Raw genomic sequence first — 10,561 nt, forward strand, 5'->3', positions numbered from 1 at the left:
CGCATATTCCTTTTATTATGAAATCTTACTACACCATACCAAGTGTAGTTACCAAAACGAAGTACTGTGCAACCGTTGAATACTGGTCGTCCAGTCCGGTTGGGGTTGTCAGGCCCGATAGATCTATCAACAGGATTCGCGTTTACAATACCTCATGTAAATAGTAGTTACCAAGTTACAGGGAAGTATGCCAGTGGTACAACTCAACGTAGAATATATATTTTTAATCACTTATGTCCATAACGTAAATCATAAAATGCATGTATTCTCATCCCGAAATATTTAGAGTTTAAAAATGGGACTATATACTCACCATATTGTATTTTGTAGTAAAAATACATATAACATCATTGAACAAGTGTAGAGTTGGCATCGGATTCACGAACCTATATCATTTATATATATTAACACATATAATCGTAATTAAATAAGTTGATATATTAATATTAGTAATATTCTTTATATTTTTATTTTATATTTTGTTAATAAATAAATAATATCTATTTTTTAACTTAAGTAAGTTCCTAATACTAATATATCAAATACTTATTAAACTACTTTAATTAACTAATTTATTGGTAATTGATATATAATAAATATAATACATATAACTTAATATTTGTTTGGTAGAAATAATAATACAATTTAAAATTTTGTATTATTTTTACAGTAAAAACATTAATAGTGATAATAATACTTAAAAATATAATATTTGATAATAATAATACTGATAATTATAATAACTATAAAACTGATAATTATTCTGTTAACGATAATTATGATACTAGTTTAAGTGTAATAATAATAATAATAATAATAATAATAATAATAATAATAATAATAATAATAATAATAATAATAATAATAATAATAATAATAATAATAATAATAATCATTAAATTAGGAAACTACCTCATTAAGCCATTAATAAAAATAAGCTGTCCTGAGTCGGGCTCGAACCCGTGACCTCACACCTACTTGAAAACACCCTAGACCAATGCTCCATCGATACTTTTTCTGGTATTTATCCCACACCTGAACATATAAACTGTGACTAGTTCTCATCTTCTTCCTTATCAATTTGGAACTCGACTCTTACTTACAGATTAATTACAATCAACAACTTAAAAGTTTAGATTTAAATATGTAAATGAAACAAGATTTAGCTAGTTATAATATCATTGTTTTAAAAGCAAAATAAAAAAAATTATATAGATATATACCCCGTCGCTGAACAAAATAACAACTCAATGATCGATTTTGATTTTGAGGTCGTAATAGAAGAAGATTTCTACACGAAATATCTTGTAAATTGTTTTTAGAAACTTTAGGAACAATCAATTGAACCTGAAACTGCTTATAAATTTCGAATTCGATAAATAAGAATTCAGTTGACTTTTTATATATGAACTTTGACTCACGAATTCAAGACGAATAATAGGAATTGGATCATAAAATTTTGCAGAAAGATCATTTGAATAATTCCTAACACAACTACATTATTACTTTTTGCAATTAAATTCGTATTAGAATTTTTTTTGAAAATTTAAAACTCGATCAGAGATGAAAAAAAAAAAATAAATCTGTTTGATTTCTTCTCCTTCGATTTACAGTGATGATTAACCTTAGCTATATCGTTCCAATTAATAGAAAACAAATTTTTTCCTGTTTTATGGTGGTGATGGGCGACACAGTATCACAAGTAGAACAGAAATAAATTTGTATTTCTATGCGAAAATGATAGAACTGATAATGATATATATATAATAAAATTACGCGTTATATCAGTCAATATACCTATCTGTATTTATAAAAAAAAAATTGCATTTCTATGTTTCTATTTTTATAACCTGTATTTATCTATATTTATATATTAATCTTAAATACAACAATAATATTGATACAAATATTAGTAATAATAATTATCTATGTAATATATATTCATATATCTGTATTAATTCGCATATATATCAACAAGTGTATATATATATATATCCGAAGTCTTATATGTATATCTATATTTGTATATGTATATATAGTTATATATCACTGTAACACTTGTTATATATATGTATATATACCAATATCTTTAATTTTCGATGTTTAATAAGTTTAAATATATTAAAGTTATTAATAATACTAATAATAATATTATTAATAAAGAGCTTAGTAATAATATGACAATTAATAAAAAAAAAAAATTTATAATGATGATAATTTTAATGATTTAAATTACTAATAATGATAATAATAATAGAAATGTTAATAATAATCTTATTAGTTTTATTAATCATAATGGTAATATTAATAATAATATAATAACTTATACATGCCAAATTATATATATATATATATATATATATATATATATATATATACACTTATAATTATATTTACATATACATTTTTATTTACAAACAAGCGTTCGTGAATCGTTGACGCAGTCAAAGGGTAATTGATTATCCGAATATAGATTTCAAACTTCTAGACTCAACATTACAGATTTTGCTTATCGTGTCGGAAACATTTAAAGATTAAGGTTTAAATTTGTCGGAAATTTCCGGGTCATTACAATTTTCCATTTTTGCAGCCTGGGATGTTTCTCCTTCTTCATAGTAATGCGGAACAGGAGTGGAAGGCCTTTTGCATTTTAACTTCGCAATTTCCACCACTTCAGGATGACTTTCAGAATTATCAGAATTTGGCAATACAACTTTAGCACCTTTCGCTTTCTTTAAAAGTAGCACTGGTGAACCAAAAGCTCTTTGGTCTTGCACTTCATCTCGCACACCTTCATCATGTTGTATTACTAACCTTTGTGCATTCGGTGATGATTCATTGAGTGGCCATTCAAAATTGTTTGGAATACGGAGGTCAAAACCTCTTTCCTTTAACAATTGCTTTGCCTCCAAAGGCGTGAGCACTTTTTTCGCATTCTTTTTTGACATTCCTTTTTCTGCGGTTTCAGCACCACTATGCGCATTACCTTCATTAACTGACATTTTATCCATTTTTGTCTGCACATTTGCGGATGCTAATTTGGAATTTGTTTCTTCTGTTCGCTGTTCTTCACGCGTCTGCGGCACATTCCGCCTGGCCGCATTCATTTTTTCAGCTAAAACATTTGATTGCGTTTCTTCCAATGCTTTAGCATTTGCAGATGCTTTCACAAGAAGTTCTTTAGTTTGCTGACTAACTTCAGGACTTGATTGAAAGTCAAAATTCGAAGCATTTTTCGGATCCAATGCACCTATAGTGCTTGCATTCTTCTTTTTGTTGCACGTAGTCATGTGTATTCAAGAATAACTTGAAATTTTCACTTCTATTGGATTTAAGAACACCTTCCTGCAATATAATACAGAAAGCAACACGATTAGAATTAGAAAATGAGTTTAATAGCTCGATTGTAACGAACGCAAACTTCTCATTCCAATTCTATTCGTGTCCCACGGATGGCGCCAATTAAACAATCTAGATTATCCTATTAAGGTTAATCAAGGATTGAGTGCAATGAGGGGGTATAATGGATGTCGATTATGGTTTTGGGACCTTATTGTCATATTTCGTTAAGTGCTAAATGATCAACAACCATGTCCCGGTCTTCGCAAATTACCTTAACCAAACAATGATCAAGTCTCGGGCAAAGTCACGAGAGAGATCAATATGGCTAGAGCAATTCTTCCAGAATCAACAACCTAAAATGAGAGGTCAAGCTCCCTATTTATAGGTTCAGGAGTTACGCGGAAGTAAGATGTGCGGGCACTTAGGAATTCCGCACAAACACTGCGAGAATCCTTCGCACTCTCTAATATTCTGCGTAATCCTACCGCGTTCATTTGGGCTTTACTGCGGTTTCAGTGTCTTGTGCTTTTGCCTTTAAATGTCTTTCCGCATAAAAAATGTAATTGATAATTTTTGTTAAGAGTTATGATTGTCTGTGATGACAATGATTGTCGGTTTAGACAATGTTCGATGAAGATGCAAGTTTTGTCTCTTGGGAGATAATGTCATCGGCATGAAGATGAAGATCTTGAAGTTGTCGTCGAGGAAGCATCTATATCGGTTATCCTTATAATGTTGAAGTATGGTTATCTTTTTCTATCAAAAAGGTGGAGATTTGTTGGTTTTATTTTTTGATAGAAAAATTGATATGGTTACTTTGTGAAGGATGTTATCCCACATAGGTGGGAGGAGAAAGTTGGAGGTGAACTCCTTGGCTATAAAAGGAGGCCATGGGATTACTTCCAAATTGCACCAATCAATACACTTTAAGTATTTGATTATTCCTTTCTTTCTTACGCTTGTTTGAGAGTTGTATTAGTTAAATATTTTGGAGAGTGTAGTTGGCTTAAGAGAGTCGTCTATATCATTGTAACAATTTGTGATATAGTGTATTTTCTCTCTTTGGGGGCCGGTGATTTTTCTCTTGTTTTGGAGTTTCCACGTTAAATCTTGTGTTGTGTATTGTTCTTATTTCTTTACTATTATTGTTGGGCTGGGTGGTGAGAATTAGTGAGACCGTAATTTTCCAACAAGCCCCTTGCTTCAATGTGTATAATCTCAATGATTCGGATACATTAAATTGCCCTGGTCAATGCTGGCTCGGAGGAAATGCTTCAAGCTAAGTCATCAAATGGTTTTGTTGGATTACCTCCTGTTAATAGTGGTGCTCCTAGTTCATTTATTGGTAAGTAGTATGGATCCTCTTCTCTTGGGACGAATCTAAAAAAATGTTCTAACTCCAAAAAGATCTTCGACTCTTTGATAATGGTAAGGGTGATGTGTGTCTTGTTTCGTAATCACGTGACAAGAAGACCAAGTCAAAGGTTCCGGTTGTTTTTTTTATTGTTGTTTTTTTTTTTTTTTTTTGGCGAAAATGAAAGAAATAATATTATAACATTGAGAATTCATCAAAATATGAAGAAACTATAACAAATACAAGATAGAAAGCAGCATAGCACATCGACAATGCTAAGCTTGCAACTAAAACTCAAAAACCAAAGAAAAGAACTACGCCTTGTGCTTTAACACCCAATAATTACAATCCCAAACATAAAATTGATGACTAGAACATAATTTGTAGAAACTAGCCCGTTGAAAAACCTTCATCTTTATGCTACGGAAAATGTGGGAAGCACATGCGAATTGTAAAAATACTCATTTCTTGTCGCCCAAATCGCCCAAATAGTGGTCAGGGCGATCAATCTCCTAAACTTCAAAGCATTGATATTCATACCATGATACTAATCCCAAAAGTTCCAGTTGATGTTGAAGAATTTAGTTTTTATAATCAAAGCATCCAAGATGATTTAAGATGTGGCAGAGGTTGTTGGTTATGTTTCCTCTTCATCTAGGTTAAGCTTCTATGATCTGGGTTTGAAAGATATTGACAACTCTCTTTGTAAAATATAAATTAAATTTAGTAGCTTGTATTTAGTTGTTTGTTTGTTTAGTTTAAATGTTTTCCCCTAAATCCGTCGGTCTTTAGCCTTTGTTTGCAATGGTTTTGTATCTTTCATTCATTATTGATGCAAGATTTTCCTATTTTAAGGGTATTGGCAAAAAAAAGACTCCAAAATGTTCAAAAAAAGCTCTTTGTCAAACGTAGCCTTTTACGAAATATATTCTTGTTCAAACAGAAAAATACAAAATATGATATATATATATATATTACAAGGTAAAATCATGTTCATTCCTGAAAGTATAACTAATTGATTATAGTTTCAAGTCCAGGAAGCATAAAGCTTTTTATCCACAATACTAGTACTAATACTTTTTTCCGATAAACTATTCATCAAAAAGTAAAGGCTTAGACATCGAAACAAACACTCCGTAAGAAAAAGAAACCGAACTACGAGCCAAGAAACCCAAAAAAGGCAAAACCAACTGATCAACGAGAAAACTAAACAAACCATAGCAACGAAAAGAGAGAGAGATCATAATCCAACCACTTACTAGTTCTAGCACTACATAAAATAATTTAATTAATGTAGGTTGAAGAAAACTTGAAAATTAATTCAAGTTCCTTAACTTCAAACTAAAATCAGAAAGATTCAAAAACTCATCAATCTGATTTTATCAAGTTCGAAACCATTTTTTATATGCCCTTGTCTGAACTGAAAAGAGATTAACCTCATACATTCAGTTATTCGAAGGCAATTTTAACCATCAAAATAAATTATAAAATTAATTAATAATAAATGTCCGAAACTGCTTGAGAAAAAACTGATGATTTAGACGAATAATTTCTTCAAAATGTTTCGGTAGTTTTAGATACACAAATTAAAAAATAAATTAATGAAAATAAACTTATTAATCTGTGAAAAATAAAACAGAATTGATATCAGCCTCTAAACTAAGCACATATGAAATCCTGAAAAGCATTCATACGGCTACTCTTAGAGGCGTTTATACAATTGATTAGTAATCAAATCAAATCAAATATATATAAATAAAAATTATTAAACAAATTGGAGAAAAATTCAGTAGAAAGAACGACGAGAAACGGTGAGTACGAAAGAGTGGAGATGTAATGAGTTATTTGAAGAGGCAGTTGAATTTAGGGTTTGTAAAGAAAATGGCGATTTTGTGAGATTTGTGTTTAATGGGCCCGTCAAGCCCAAATTCCAAAACCTTGTACCGTATTTATTTTAGAACTTTACATTAATTTTAATTAACGTGTTAAACTAGTGTGCTAAAGTGTTAAGTACATACTATGAAATGAACCGTGGAACCACGGGTTTGTTTAAACGAAATAATTTAATGATATGTTTTAAGTATTAAGTGAAAGTAATGATAAAGTTATTTAGTTTAATGATCCGTGGAATCACAGAGTCCGACTAAGAAACTCGTCAGCTGAACATTTCATTAAACACCTAAAATGCATATTGAGCAATCCACATCCAATCATAAGAGATGATATTGGTTGTCATTTTATTTTGAAAGTGTAAATCAAAATATAAATTTAGAATTGATTTCCTTCTGCATAGCTTACTCAATTCAAAATTATTTAATTTTAGTAATTAAAATAATTATTAATAAGATTTAATAATAATTATTACAATTAATAAGATTTAATTTTAATTCAAAATTATTTAGATTAATAACATCACCTACCATGCTTAGATTTTTTTCTTTTTCTTTTTGATTTTTTCTTAACAAATAAATTAGTCTAATAATTGAAATGTCCCGTTCTTATTGATTAAAAACGTTCCATATTAATTGATTTCGTTGCGAGGTTTTGACCTCTATATGAGACGTTTTTCAAAGACTGCATTCATTTTTAAAACAAACCATAACCTTTATTTCATAAATAAAGGTTTAAAAAGCTTTACGTAGATTAAATGATAATCTAAAATATCCTGTTTACACACAACCATTACATAATGGTTTACAATACAAATATATTACATCGAAATCAGTTTCTTGAATGCAGTTTTTACACAATATCATACAAACATGGACTCCAAATCTTGTCCTTATTTTAGTATGCAACAGCGGAAGCTCTTAGTATTCACCTGAGAATAAACATGCTTTAAACGTCAACAAAAATGTTGGTGAGTTATAGGTTTAACCTATATATATCAAATCGTAACAATAGACCACAAGATTTCATATTTCAATACACATCCCATACATAGAGATAAAAATCATTCATATGGTGAACACCTCGTAACCGACATTAACAAGATGCATATATAAGAATATCCCCATCATTCCGGGACACCCTTCGGATATGATATAAATTTCGAAGTACTAAAGCATCCGGTACTTTGGATGGGGTTTGTTAGGCCCAATAGATCTATCTTTAGGATTCACGTCAATTAGGGTGTCTGTTCCCTAATTCTTAGATTACCAGACTTAATAAAAAGGGGTATATTCGATTTCGATAATTCAACCATAGAATGTAGTTTCACGTACTTGTGTCTATTTTGTAAATCATTTATAAAACCAGCATGTATTCTCATCCCAAAAATATTAGATTTTAAAAGTGGGACTATAACTCACTTTCACAGATTTTTACTTCGTCGGGAAGTAAGACTTGGCCACTGGTTGATTCTCGAACCTATAACAATATATACATATATATCAAAGTATGTACAAAATATATTTACAACGCTTTTAATATATTTTGATGTTTTAAGTTTATTAAGTCAGCTGTCCTCGTTAGTAACCTACAACTAGTTGTCCACAGTTAGATGTACAGAAATAAATCGATAAATATTATCTTGAATCAATCCACGACCCAGTGTATACGTATCTCAGTATTGATCACAACTCAAACTATATATATTTTGGAATCAACCTCAACCCTGTATAGCTAACTCCAACATTCACATATAGAGTGTCTATGGTTGTTCCGAAATATATATAGATGTGTCGACATGATAGGTCGAAACATTGTATACGTGTCTATGGTATCTCAAGATTACATAATATACAATACAAGTTGATTAAGTTATGGTTGGAATAGATTTGTTACCAATTTTCACGTAGCTAAAATGAGAAAAATTATCCAATCTTGTTTTACCCATAACTTCTTCATTTTAAATCCGTTTTGAGTGAATCAAATTGCTATGGTTTCATATTGAACTCTATTTTATGAATCTAAACAGAAAAATTATAGGTTTATAGTCGGAAAAATAAGTTACAAGTCATTTTTGTAAAGGTAGTCATTTTAGTCGAAAGAACGACGTCTAGATGACCATTTTAGAAAACATACTTTCACTTTGAGTTTAACCATAATTTTTGGATATAGTTTTATGTTCATAATAAAAATCATTTTCCCAGAATAACAACTTTTAAATCAAAGTTTATCATAGTTTTTAATTAACTAACCCAAAACAGCCCGCGGTGTTACTACGACGGCGTAAATCCGGTTTTACGGTGTTTTTCGTGTTTCCAGGTTTTAAATTATTAAGTTAGCATATCATATAGATATAGAACATGTATTTAGTTGATTTTAAAAGTCAAGTTAGAAGGATTAACTTTTATTTGCGAACAAGTTTAGAATTAACTAAACTATGTTCTAGTGATTACAAGTTTAAACCTTCGAATAAGATAGCTTTATATGTATGAATCGAATGATGTTATGAACATCATTACTACCTCAAGTTCCTTGGATAAACCTACTGGAAATGAGAAAAATAGATCTAGCTTCAAAGGATCCTTGGATGGCTTGAAAGTTCTTGAAGCAGAATCATGACACGAAAACAATTTCAAGTAAGATTTCCACTCGAAATAAGATTGTTATAGTTATAGAAATTGAATTAAAGTTTGAATATGATTATTACCTTGTATTAGAAAGATAACCTACTGTAAGTAACAAAGGTTTCTTGATCTTGGATGATTACTTGGAATGGATTTAGAAAACTTGGAAGTAAACTTGCAATCTTGGAAGTATTCTTGATTTTATGAAACTATAACTTTTGGAATTTATGAAGAACACTTAGAACTTGAAGATAGAACTTGAGAGAGATCAATTAGATGAAGAAAATTGAAGAATGAAAGTGTTTGTAGGTGTTTTTGGTCGTTGGTGTATGGATTAGATATAAAGGATATGTAATTTTGTTTTCATGTAAATAAGTCATGAATGATTACTCATATTTTTGTAATTTTATGAGATATTTCATGCTAGTTGCCAAATGATGATTCCCACATATTTTAGGTGACTCACATGGGCTGCTAAGAGCTGATCATTGGAGTGTATATACCAATAGTACATACATCTAAAAGCTGTGTATTGTACGAGTACGAATACGGGTGCATACGAGTAGAATTGTTGATGAAACTGAACGAGGATGTAATTGTAAGCATTTTTGTTAAGTAGAAGTATTTTGATAAGTGTCTTGAAGTCTTTCAAAAGTGTATGAATACATATTAAAACACTACATGTATATACATTTTAACTGAGTCGTTAAGTCATCGTTAGTCGTTACATGTAAATGTTGTTTTGAAACCTTTAGGTTAACGATCTTGTTGAATGTTGTTAACCCATTGTTTATTATAACAAATGAGATGTTAAATTGTTATATTATCATGATATTATGATATATAATATATCTTAGTATGATATATATAAAGTTAAATGCCGTTACAACGATAATCGTTACATATATGTCTCGTTTCGAAATCATTAAGTTAGTAGTCTTATTTTTACTTATGTATTTCATTGTTAATACACTTAATAATATATTTACTTATCATTTAACATAATTAACCAAGTGTATCAATATCTTAATATGATTCATATGTACCTAGTAAGACGTTGTTATAACGATAATCGTTATATATATCGTTTTCGAGTTTCTTAAATTAATAGTCTCATTTTTATGTATATAACTCATTGTTAAAATACCTAATGAGATACATAATTATAATAAAATCATGTTAACTATATATATAACCATATATATGTCATCGTATAGTTTTTACAAGTTTTAACGTTCGTGAATCACCGGTCAACTTGGGTGGTCAATTGTCTATATGAAACCTATTTCAATTAATCAAGTCTTAACAAGTTTGATTGCTTAACATGTTGGAAACACTTAATCATGTAAAT

At 29.7% G+C, this 10,561-nt stretch overlaps 1 non-coding gene across 1 annotated transcript; it reads right to left on the minus strand.

Annotated features, from left to right (window-relative positions):
* Window positions 1–6,013: 6,013 nt before the first annotated feature.
* Window positions 6,014–6,160, minus strand: LOC139846305 (small nucleolar RNA snoR138). The gene has a single exon (XR_011759029.1). It is a non-coding gene; the product is annotated as a small nucleolar RNA snoR138 (small nucleolar RNA).
* Window positions 6,161–10,561: the final 4,401 nt, after the last annotated feature.

The sequence above is a fragment of the Rutidosis leptorrhynchoides genome, chromosome 4 (assembly GCF_046630445.1).
Source record: "Rutidosis leptorrhynchoides isolate AG116_Rl617_1_P2 chromosome 4, CSIRO_AGI_Rlap_v1, whole genome shotgun sequence".
NCBI classification, from domain to species: Eukaryota; Viridiplantae; Streptophyta; class Magnoliopsida; order Asterales; family Asteraceae; genus Rutidosis; species Rutidosis leptorrhynchoides.